Source organism: Phacochoerus africanus, chromosome 10, assembly GCF_016906955.1.
Source record: "Phacochoerus africanus isolate WHEZ1 chromosome 10, ROS_Pafr_v1, whole genome shotgun sequence".
Taxonomy (NCBI): Eukaryota; Metazoa; Chordata; class Mammalia; order Artiodactyla; family Suidae; genus Phacochoerus; species Phacochoerus africanus.
This window is the reverse complement of record NC_062553.1, coordinates 121,051,644-121,064,692: the sequence shown is the minus strand read 5'-3', so window position 1 is coordinate 121,064,692 and position 13,049 is coordinate 121,051,644. Positions and strand designations below refer to the sequence as shown.

Genomic DNA, 13,049 nt, shown 5'->3' with positions numbered 1-13,049 from the left:
TTCCTGGATGCCATACTTCTCTTAGTTCCACACAGAGTGTTCAGAGTTCTCTTTTCCCTTTGCGTGAACTAAGCTCCAATTTCTAATCCACATGATTCAGTGAGGAAGGAGGAGGAGTCAGAAAGCAACACAAATAACATGGAGAGAGAGCTACAAGCCTGAGGCAGATGTTTGCTCTAGCACTCTCTCCTCACCGTAGAGACATCAGACACCAATCAGTGACAGCAAAGGTACTCAACGTTTCTGGCACTTCTGTTCCACTCAGTATCAGTCAGCACTGACTGAGAACCTCTCTATCCTAGACACTCGGGTGGGTACAGTGGTGCGACAATCATGGATAAGAGGTGGCCTCTACTTGAACCAAGAGGCTGTATGGGACAGTGGTTATGGCATGGCTTTGGATTTGAGCAGACCCTATCCTTACCAGCTGTGTGAACTTGGGCTTATTCAACTGTCCTTGGCCATAGTTTCCCTCTCTGTAAAGTGAGGATGAATAGTAGGACCCCTGAAAGGGTTGTTTGATGAACAAATGAGGTAATACTTTAGAACATATATCAGGGATCCTGACAAACAGGACAGCCTTTAATAAATACTAGCTATAATGATTATGCATAAAAGTAAAATCACAGTCTATAGGGGGAAAAGATACAGGCAAGTCAGACCATCTGGGATATTCTAGGTCAGAGGGAGGGCATTCTGACTGAAGAACTCCTAGGATGCTTTTTAGAGAGAAGACATTTAAGTTAGAAACAAAATAATGCCATTTGCAGCAACATGGATGGAACTAGAGACTCTCATACTGAGTGAACTCAGTCAGAAAGAGAAAGACAAATACCATATAATATCACATATATCTGAAATCTAATATACAGCACAAATGAACCTTTCCACAGAAAAGAAAATCATGGACTTGGAGAACAGACTTGTGGTTGCCAAGGGGGAGGGGGAGGGAGTGGGATGCATGGGGTGCTTGGGGATAATAGATGCAGACTGTTGCCTTTGGAATGGATTAGCAATGAGATTCTGCTGTATAGCACTGGAAACTATGTCTGGTCACTTATGAAGGAGCATGGTAATATGAGGAAAAAGAATGTATACATGTATGTGTAACTGGGTCACCATACTGCACAGTAGAAAATTGACAGAACACTGCAAACCAGCTATAATGGAAAAAAATAAAAATCATTATTTAAAAGCAAAACAAAAAAAGAAATAAAGTACTGCTCATATTGCCAATTAGTCAAGAAAGCTCACTCTGCATGTCCATTGTCTTTGTCCCAAGAGTATGAGAAAGAGAATATGAGTTTGATTTTTAGTAAATCTCACATCTTTTACCAACAGTTGCAGAATATAGTGCATTCAACCACTTAATTAGATACAGTCTGTTAACATTCTCTGAAATTATGAAGGAAACAACACTATTGTCTGTTTCTAACTTTACTGATGCAGGTGTAGAGAGCCATGGTAGGCCTACCCTATGACCACATAGCAGAGAGACAAGAAAGGTCTTTCACTTCAGTGTGGCCTCATAACTATTGAAATGGCCCAACTTCTAGACAATTGTCACCACCCTGCTCTTCCCTCATCTTAACTTGTGGAGGAGAACAAGGCAAAGAAAAGGAATCTGACCACTTTTGAGAGATTCTGAGTAGTATCAAGGGGCCCATGTGTCCCAACCAATTAGAAAGACTCATTGGCTTGGTGTGTTTATAGGCTGATAGAAGGATAGGATATCAAGAATGATGTAAATTCTTAATAAATTTGTGGTTTATTTATGAGACATACATTTACAGGAAGTTAATGGCCATAATTTATTGATCACCTACCATGTTTCTAGAAATCCAATGAGTTTTTCATACATTCTAACATACAATCCTCAGAGCAGTCCTACAAGGAATATACTATTATTATTCCCATTTTACAGATTAAGTAAGAGAAGCTCAGAAATTATAGATCCCCAAATGTCCTTTCTAATTAGGTCAGAAATATTGGCTTTAAAAACATAAAGGTACTCAGGCTGGAGTTAATAAGAGTTCCAGTGTATGACTATAATAGGTAATTACATAAGCATCAAAGAATAAGAAGTGAATGGTATGGCTTGAAAAAGTGGAATTTCAGAGCTAACTATTTTGCATCTTTGATTCTCTGTCCATCTATCTGTCTGTCTGTCGGTCTCTCTCAGAATATAGCCTGGCCTAATTCTATATTTTTACCAAAGTCTCTCTGTTTAGCAGTTGAGTCAGATGTTGTCTTAGTCTGTCTGGGCTTCTATAACAAAAACATCAAAGACTGCTTAAACAATACTTATTTCTCATAGCTCTGCAGGCTGGAGAATCCAAGGTCAAGGTGCTGGCCGATTCTGTGTCTGGCGAGAGCTTACTTCTTGTTCATAGCTGGGCATCTTTGTACTGTGTCCTCACGTGGTAGAAGACAAGAGAGCTCTCCAGGGCCTCTTTTATAAGGGCATTAATCTCATGAGGGTGCATCCTTCATGACCTAATCATCTCCCAAAGGCCCCACCTCCAAATACCATGTATTGGGGATTAGGTTCAAATGTTAATTTTAGGGGAACACAAACACTCCATCTATATCCGCAGTCCAGCCATGAACAATGTTAAAAACAAAGGGCTGACGTTATGCATCTGTAGAGAGCTACACCATCTCCAATGGTATCGTGAAGATGGCAAGTGGTAGTGGCACAATTCTAAGTGACATCTGATTCAGAAGCCCACATTCTTTCCACTACTCTGTAAAAAGAAAGCAGGGTAGAACAGGGTTTAAGACATTTAGCTATCTATCCACTAAGGTAGCCTCACATTTTATAAGGCTTGAATAAGAAGACTTCAACTAGCAAAAAAGTTCAGAAATCATCCAGTCCAAATTCCTGATTTTATAGGCCAAATGACTTGGCAGAGCAATGCAGTTAATATTTACTTAAACAATACTTGGAAAGGATAAAGATGTAACTCTTCTCACAGGTGCATAAATAATCTAATATCTTCCAAATATCATGGGGTTTAGGCAGGGATAAAGAGGGAAGTTAATAACAACCAAACACTTCATTTGCCATGGCAATATCTTTAATATGCCCAAGTCCAATACCATAAATCAAGTATTTACTTAACATTTTACGTTGACATTGAAGCCTAAATTGGTGAGGGCATTAAAGTTATCTCCCTTCCATTGAAGTTAGAAAATAATTTGGCAGCTTTGACCCCTGATCCTAACATAAAAAGCATCTATAGAATGTTTAAAATGTTTGTTCCTAGATCTCCTTGTGAAAGGTCTTAGGGAATAATCTCAGAGAAGCGGAAGGCAAAGCCACGCAGATTTTGACAGTTTTCTCTGAGCTCCAAATTCAGATATTCTGAATATGTGGCAGATGATTTAGTGAAATACTATGGATCAGTATGATGAAGTGCACAGTGACCTCAGAGGCAGCAGCAGCAGCAGCTGGGCCCAGCTCTCTTGGCAGAGTGAGTGTGAACTTTGCCTTCTGAGCAACCACTGGGCTGTACCTTCTCCTTGGAGGTCTAAGCCCCAATTTTCTGGTGCCCTTTGGCTCAGATTTCTGTTCTGGCAATGCCACCCCTTTCTATTCATTCTCCCAGCCCTTCTGGGCTTAACGTTCTTAGTGACCTCAATATACCCTCTATGATCTTTTAGCCTTCCAACACTCTATAACCAAGTTTCTGTATTAAATCCATTTTATTTGAAAAGCAGAGTTTTCTGGTTTTCTCCTGGGCACATTGACATGGGTATTGGTACCAGGAGTGGTTCCAGAAGCAGACCCTCAAGTAAACAAGTTTTCATGCAGATTGAATTGATGTCATTTTAACGGTCATCATTTGCAGAAATAGAAAGCTCTGGGACGAGTATGTTTAAGGGATGTGAGAAGAAAGGCAAACATCCAGAATCATCAACAAAGGAGAAGTCACTAGAGACAACTAACAGGGCCCAGCTGCTCTTTCCCGTGATAGATTTATACAGGCCTGATCTGCAGTATTTTGCACAGCCTCCCTGTGCCTTCAAGTAGAAGTATTCCAGAGCAGTTCCAAGGTGTTTGTAACACGGCACCTTTTGAATCCTACATGACACAGTCACTGAAAATGTAATACTTGGCCAGATGGACCTAACTGCACAATGCTATGAAAATTAGTTTCAAAATTTTTATTCATTTTGTATTTTGTGAATCTGAGAATGTAACCAACTTTTTTATTGTTCTCACCATTTTTCCAGTTTTTGATTTTTCATTTTCATCTTAAAGTGATACATGCATATACAATAGCAAAGTTTTTTTCTATAAAGCCTAAGAAAAACAACAGTATTTGCTTTCCCACTTATTCCTATGTTTACTTCTTCTCAGAGGCCACTGCTTTCAATTTTTAAAACATACTATTTTGTGTTTATTTCTGCATCTCTAAGTAGCACGCATATATTCCTAACTTGGTTTTTCTGGGGGCATTTCTGTTTACTTCCAATTTTAAAGGATGAAAATTTGGGACAGTCATTACCACAGAAAATTATCTATTTCTCCTCTGTGTCCCCCGAGAGTGATAGATATTAATTTATATTATTGTGACTATGTAAATGCTACTTACAGATAAGTTGTATGATTTGCTCTGATTTTTCTCTTTAACTGAACAATTTTGTTTTTCCCTAGGATTAAATACTGGCTCTTTGAAAACTAGCTTGGTTTTGGAGTTCCCGTCGTGGCTCAGTGGTTAACGAATCTGACTAGGAATCATGAGGTCGTGGGTTGGATCCCAGGCCTTGCTCATTGGGTTAAGGATCTGGCATTGCTGTGAGCTGTGGTGTAGGTCACAGACACAGCTCAGATCCCGCATTGCTGTGGCTCTGGTGTAGGCCAGCAGCTATGGCTCCAATTTGACCCCTAGCCTGGGAACCTCCATATGCCTCGAGAGCAGCCCAAGAAATGGCTAAAAGACAAAAAAAAAAAAAAAAAAAAAAAGAAAGAAAGAAAGAAAGAAAGAAAGAAAGAAAGAAAGAAAGAAAGAAAGAAAGGAAGAAAGAAAGAAAGAAAACTAGCTTGGTTTTGTCTTTAGGCTTAGCAGCTAAATCAATGCCCAAAGCATCTCTAGATGTCTACTTTTCACTCAAGATGCACTGTTGCATCAAGTATCCCATGAATTTTTTTCTTGTGGAGAAGTCTTTGACTTGCTGCGGGATGGCCAGGGTGTGCTCTGCATCTGGGACAATCTGATGTGTTACTTTTTGTGGCTGCTGTGACAAATGACAATCGTCCCCCGTTATCTGAGGGGGAAATGTTCTAAGACCTCCAGTAGATAGATGCCTGAAACTTCGGAGAGTATTGAACCCTATCTATACCGTTTGGGTTTTATTTTTCCCTGTACCAGCAGGTGGGTATCCTGTCCAGCATGGATATGCTGGACAAAGGGATGATTCACATCCAGGGCAGGTTGGAGGGGAATGGCCTGAGATTTCATCATGTTACCTAGAAGGGTACTCACTTTAAAACTTATGAATTATGCCTGGAATTGTCCATGTAAGATTTTTGGACCACAGTTGACTGTGGGTCACTGAAACCACAGATAAGGGGAGCAACTGTAGCACAGCTGGGTGGCTTAAAACAACAGAGGTTTATTTCCTCTCAGTCCTGGAGGCTGAAAGTCTTTATCACTGGGCTGAAATCAAGGTGTCGCCTAGCTTCACTCCCACTGAGACTCAAGGAGAGAATCTTTCCTGCCTTTTCCAGCTTCTGGTGGCTGCTGCACCCCCAGGGCCTCTGACTGCCTCCCTCCGCCCCCGCTTCCTCGCTCCTTTGCATCTTCCTTCTTTGTATTGTCTTCAGAATTTGTAGGATGTTCTGTTAATCCCTCATAGTCTGAAACCTTACAGTGATCTGTTCTGGGTCGGTGTATGTCTATCCTTTTTACTGGCATTCAGTGACTTTAAAAAAATATGAAGATTAACTTCTTTCAGTTTTAGAAAATTTGCTTAAATTGCTTTATTAATGCTTTTCCCTCCCTGCCTCTTTCACTCCGCTTTGTCTGTTCTTTTATTCAGGAACTCTTACTACTCAGTCAGTGTCTTGATCTGCTGCTCTAATTTCCTCTGCCCCTGCTCCTTTCTCCTTTTTTCCATCTCTTTGTGTTTTCATTCCCTCCAGCTCCAAGTCCACTCTTAAAATGAAGGTGCAGGTGGCATAGTCAGGGCTTGCAGAGCATGGCACAATCTTCCTAGGAGTTGGGGGTATTTACAAACCTGGTGCTGGCACTTCATCTTTAGTTCCAGTCCTGGGGAAAGAGATGGGTCAGAACAGAGCCTTAATGATGTTATGTGGTAGTGGACGGCCCAGCATACCCTCCTGGCTCCCAGCAAGGAAAAACTTGATTTCTCAGACCAAGGGTGTCACATGCAGGCAGGGTGTTCACACACAGGCATAAGGAGGGTAATCACAGATCCATCACACTAGAACACTTCTGAAAGTGATGATGAGTCATTAATAATTAACAATAAGTAGATGCAAACTATTGCATTTGGAGAAGATAAGCAATGAGCACAGGGAACTATATCTAATCACTTGTGTTGGAACGTGATGGAGGATAATGTGATAAAAAGAAAGTATATAAACTTGTATATATGTATGTACAACTGGGCCACTTTGCTGTTCAGCAGAAATTGACAGAACATTGTAAATAAAATACAATAAAAATTAAAAAAATAATTAACAGTGGGACAATAGTAACTGTCTCTGGAAAACTGAGATCTTTTTTTAAATGATTCTTATTTTTTCCATTATAGTTGGTTTACTATACAGCAAAGTGACCCAGTCACACATACATATATACATTCTTTTTCTCACATTATCCTCCATCATAAGTGACTAGACACAGTTCCCAGCGCTATACAGCAGGATCTCATTGCCCATCCATTCCAGACTTGCGGTCCACCCCATTCCCTCTTCCTCCCTCGGCAACCACAAAGTCTGTTTGTTCTCCAAGTCCATGAGGAAAACTGAGATTTTTTTTTTATTATCCAGCTATAGCTGTTCAAGCTATAGCACAGGTCTTAAGTGAACCATGAATTTATTAATCATCACATAAATACCATTCATAATTTCACATCTGTATGAAATATTATATATATTATCCAGGCAAGCTATTTAACATATTAATATTTGTCAACAAATATTCAGAAAGTTTCTTTGCAGTGAAAACAAACAAGGAAAAAAAAAGAGCAAAATATTTCTGATGTAAGTACTATGTTTCTGGCCTACTGCTCACCTGGAAATCTGGGAATTGCAGGAACCTTGGTGGTATCCAGTTGCCGTTAAGGGAGATCACTGTAGTCTCACAACAGAATTAGTATTTGTTTATTCTAATGTCAAAAGTAAATATCCTCCTGGGACGCCTGGTCTGGGATCTGTGTTGGAGGGATGGGAAGCAAAGAATGCTAAAAAATAACTTAAGGAATAAGTCTAAGTTCTTGGGAAGGTTAAAGCTAAAAGAAAGCTAGAGTGAAGTATATTCCTCTATCTATAAAAGAGGATTCAAAAGCAACTCTCCTCCCCCAAAGCTCAAATAAAAATAATTAGCAGGAAAGATTTGGAGGAGTCATGAGTAATTTGATACACAGAAGCACCTTCTCTTACAGGGATATTCCAAGGCACCTAATAGTCAAGCCATAGATTGTTTCAAATTTGAGGGGTTCTTGGGCTTTTTGAAAAATTTGTTTTTTTTTTAACATTAATTTTATTGGCATCAACTTTATATACTAAAACTTCACCCATTCTAAGTGTCCACATCGGTGGGTCTCACCCAATTAATATATCTCTAGATCTACTCTAAATCTACCACCACAAGCAGAATATGGAAAATTGCCATTTCCCTAAAAGTTCCCTCGTACTCTTTTGTGGTTTACCTTTGCATATCCAGACCTAGGCAACCACTGATCTGCTTTCTCATAGTGTAATTTGTCTATTCATAACAGCAAAATCAACCTAGGACAAACTCTCATGTGTTTAGCTTCTTTCCTCTCCACCATATTTTTGAGATGTAAACATGTGTATATCAGTAGTCTGCTGCTTTTTATTGTTACATAGTAGCTCATTATATGGATTTAGTGTATTTGTTTATCCATCCACAGGGATGGACATTTCAGTTGCAATTTTGGGTAGTATGAATATAGGCACCCTGGGACAAGTCTTTTTGTGGACATATGTTTTCATTTGTCTTGGATTGGAATTGCTAGGTGAAATGATGACTGGATGTTAAACTTTTTTTTGAAAAAGCCACACTATTTTCCAAAGCAGTTGTGTCATTTTACATTCCCACTAACAGTGTGTGTGAATTACAATTGCTGCCCATGCTCACCAACACTTGATATTGATAGTCTTTTACATTTTAGTCAATCTAGAGGGTGCATTGTTATTTTAATGTGGTTTAAATTTTTACTTACTTCAAGACTATTTTTTTTTTTTTTGTCTTGTTTGGGCTGCATCCACAGCATATGGAGGTTCCTAGGCTGGGGTCGAATCAGAGCTGTAGCTGCTGTCCTATGCCACAGCCACAGAAACACCTGATCCAAACTGCTTCTGGGACCTATACCACAGCTCACAGCAATGCCAGATCCTTAACCAGTGGAGCGTGGCCAGGGATCAAATCTGCGCGTCCTCGGATGCTAGTCAGATTTGTTTCCACTGAGCCATGATGGGAACCCTGCAAGACTAGATTTTTGAGCATTTTGTTCTTACAGGTCATTTGTGTAATTTCTTTTGTGAACTGTTTAAAAGCCTTTTTTTACTTGACTGTCTTTGTATTATTCAATTGTAAGTTCTTTGTACATTTTGGATACAGGTACTTTGTCAGGTATGTGTTGAGGCTGGTTTATTCCATTCTTTGGCTTGCATTTTCATTTCCTTAATGGTGTTATTAGAAGAGCATAAATGTTTAATTAGACAAAGTCTTATTTATCAACTTGCTCTTTTATGAATAATACTTTCTATGTTCCAAGAAATATTTGCATAAGCCAGTATGCAAAGTTTTTTCCCATGTACTCTTCCTGAAATTATGTAATTTCAGCTTTTACATTTATGTCTGTGATCCAATTTAAACAAAATTTTGTGTATGGTGGGAGGTAAGTGTTCAGATTCATTTGTTTTCATAAGGATGGGTACTTTTCTGGCACCATTTGTTGAAAATCTCCTTTTCCCCATTGCATTACCGTGGCAACTTTGCTGAAAAACTGTCTGTCTGTCTGTCTGTCTGTCTGTCTCTCTCTCTCACACACACACACACACACACACACACACAGAGACACACACAGAGTGGGTCTATTCCTTCTGGATTCTGAGTATACTTAATATGTTCTATTGCTATTTGATTATCTTTGTGCTAATACTGCACTATTTTGATTACTATAGCATTTTGGTAATTCCTGAGTCATCTGAGTCCTTATTTTTCAAAACTATTTTGGTGATTCTAGGTCCTTTGAATTTTCATATAAGTTTTAGCACCAGCTTGTCATATTCTATAGAAAAAGTCTTTTTTTTTAAATTTCCCCAATACATTATTTTTTTTCTCTACTGTACAGCATGATGTCCCAGTTACACATACATGTATACATTCTTTTTTCTCATATTATCATGCTCTATCATAAGTGACCAGACATAGTTCCCAGTGCTACACAACAGAATCTCATTGCTAATCCATTCTAAAGGCAATAGTCTGCATCTGTTAACCCCAAGCTCCCCATCCATCCCACTCCCTCCGCCTCCGCCTTGGCGACCACAAGTCTGTTCTTCATGTCCATGATTTTCTTTTCTGTGGAAAGGTTCATCTGTGCCGTATATTAGATTCCAGATATAAGTGATATCATATGGTATTTGTCTTTCTCTTCCTGACTTATTTCACTCAGTATGAGAGCCTCTTGTTCCATCCATATTGCTGCAAATGGCATTATTTTGTTCTTTTTTATGGCTGTATTCCATTGTGTATATATACCACATCTTCCTAATCTAATCATCTGTCAATGGACATCTAAGTTGCCTCCATGTCCTGGCTATTGTGAACAGTGCTGCAATGAACATCCGGGTGCATGTGTCTTTTTCAAGGAATGTTTTGTCTGGATATATGCCCAAGAGTGGGATTGCTGGATCATACAGTAGTTTTACGTGTAGTTTGCTAAGGTACCTCCATTCTGTTCACCCATTAAAAAAAAAAAAAGAAAGAAAAGCAAAAAAATCCACCAAAGCCACAATTGATAGAACACTGTAAACCAACTGTATGGAAAAAAATAAAAAATCATTAAAAAAATGAATTGGGGGCATGGGTGGTGGGGGTGGAAAAGGACACAATTCAGTGCCTAACAAACCTAGACAGAAAATAGTTCTTAATAAATCTGAAAATATCAAAAAAAAAAAAAAAAGCCCACTGGGAGTTAGTTTGGAATTGCATTAAATCTATAAATCAATTGAGGTCAAATGTTATCTTGATAACAATGTTGAGTCATCTTATCTGTAAACCAGGTAAATCTGTTCTTTTAACATCATCCATAGTAATGACAGCAATGTTTAGCTGATTTCTGTGTTTGAGTGTTATACATAATTTATTCATTTTATCTCTAAGCATTCATGTTCTGAATTGTATGTAAATGATGATCATTTTCCAATTTTTTACTGCTACTATATTAAAATACAATTGATTATATTGACGTGGTATTCACTAACCTTGCTAAATTCACGTCGCATTTCTAGCTTTTGGTTCGTCCTTTAGAATTTTTTATGTATACAGTCATGACATCTGTTACTCAAAGCAGTTTTACTTCTTCCTTTCTAATTTTTAGGCCTTTTGTTTTTCTGACTTTAAGGAACTTGTTTGGATCTCTGGTACAAAGTTGAAATGATGAGAGTGAAATTTCTTGCCTGGGTCCCAAACCTAGGCATACAGTCTTAACATTAAGTATGCTGCTAGCTTTATATTTTTCATAGTTTACAAATATATATATATATATTTGTCATGCATGGGCGTTGGAGTTTGTCAAAGATTTTTCTTGCTTCTGTTTGGATGATCATATGACTTTTCTCCTTTACCCTGTTATGAATTACACTTCCTCTGTGGTGAATTACATTAATATTTGAATATTAAACCAGTTTTTTATTCCTGGGATAAATCCCACTCAATCATGATATATTATCTTTTTTATATATTATTGATCTACTAATATTTTGTTAAGGATTTTTCTGTCTGTGTTCACAAAATATGTAGTTTTCTTGTAAAATGTTTGTCTGGCTTGGATGTCAAGGTACTTGATCAAATGAGTCCCCTCTTCCTCTATTTTCTAAAGTTATTTGAGTTAAATTGTTATTATTTCTTCCTTAAGTATTTTATAGAGTTTACCAGTGGAGCCAGTTAGAAGTGGAGCTTACTTTGTGGGAGGACTTTTAGTTAAAAATCCAATTGGAAAAATTGTCAAGAAAGAGGTGCAGGATTAAGTAAAATGCCTGAGTTCTTGCGTTAGAGTTGACTGAGTTCTTTCTACTCATGTTATCACATGATTGGAACAATTATTTTACTAAGTTTAATAGTAGAGTATGTTTTGGCATCTCATATAAAATAACATTCTCGAGAGTCTGAAAAAAAGAAGTCCAGTAAAAGTTAACCATAAAGCCAGTTTGTAAAACTTCTAAAAGTAATAGATACTTGAAAAGAATATATGTATAAGCATATTGTATAAAACATGAAAATAATACTGGGAAATAGAATTAAGCAAAGGATTGTAATGTTTTCTCTTTCTACCATAAATTTAAACTTTAAACCTGATTCCACATTTATTATTTTATAATCTCAGAATTGCATAATCAGTGATTCTGAATTGAATGTCACTGTCATATAATATTCCATAAAGAATGTTATGAATTGTAAGTTCTCATCTTAAAAATTGAGAACCTTTGAGGCCTTTCTAACTCTACAACTCTGTAGGGAAAAGAAATCCTATTTTACTTTGAGGTTTTGTCACAAACATTCTATGGTCAGATTGGAATCATTTAAATTATTTTTCACACAATAAAACTAAAGGTCCTATGAGAGATCGTGCAATTTATTCAGGTCACATAGACTTGTGATATACCTGGAATGGGAACTCCTTGCATTTCCTAATATGTCTCACTAATACGGGAGTCTGACCACAATTTTCTTAATTCTCCAGGTTATTGCATTCCTGAGTTCAATTATAGGGTTAACATGCTATAGCCATGCTTGCTACATCTCCACAGGACCAAAGCAACAATGACTACAAAAAATGGCATCCACAGTAAAATTTCAAAAGGCCACAGTCATAATAGCTTTAACTCTTGCTACTCAATATGAGGTCCAGGGACAAAAACATGGGCATCACCCAGGAGTTAGAGATGCAGAATCTCAGGGCCCATCCATACCCACTCAATCAGAATCTACATTTTAACAAAATCTCCAGGTGATTTAAATGCACATTACTCATTAACTTGATATGTAAATATTTTGAATAATAATGAATTTAAATTATATATGCTATATATTCTACTTACACAGAGTCTAGCCTCTTTTTTTAAACATTTATGGAGGACTTACAAAATGCACCTCTAGGTTATAAATAAAATTCCTATTTGTTCCGAAGAGTAAGAATTTTACAAATCATATGTCATTTGAAAACTACATTAAATTTTAACTATACAGGAGTTCCCATCGTGGCACAGTGGAAATAAATCTGACTAGGAACCATGAGGTTGCGGGTTCGATCCCTGGCCTCGTGCAGTGTGTTAAGGGTCTGGTGTTGCCGTGAGCTGTGGTGTAGATCACAGATGCGGCTAGGAACTGATGTTGCTGTGGCTGTGGTGTAGCCTGGCAGCTGCAGCTCTGATTCAACCCCTAGCCTGGGAACCTCCATATGCCTCAGGTGTGGCCCTAAAAAAAAAGACCAAAAAAATTTTAACTGTACAGATTTGAACAAAAAAATCAACCAACCGATAAACAAAAGCTCTAGTTAGCTATTGTTTTAAAGAAAAATAAAAAATATGAATTCTCCCAATA

The 13,049-nt window shown here is 37.8% G+C and overlaps 1 protein-coding gene across 4 annotated transcripts in view; it reads left to right on the top strand.

The window, feature by feature from the left end:
* C10H4orf17 (chromosome 10 C4orf17 homolog) overlaps positions 1 to 13,049 on the top strand; it is a 365,717-nt gene that overhangs the window by 187,089 nt on the left and 165,579 nt on the right. The gene's annotated exons all lie outside the window — the stretch shown is intronic.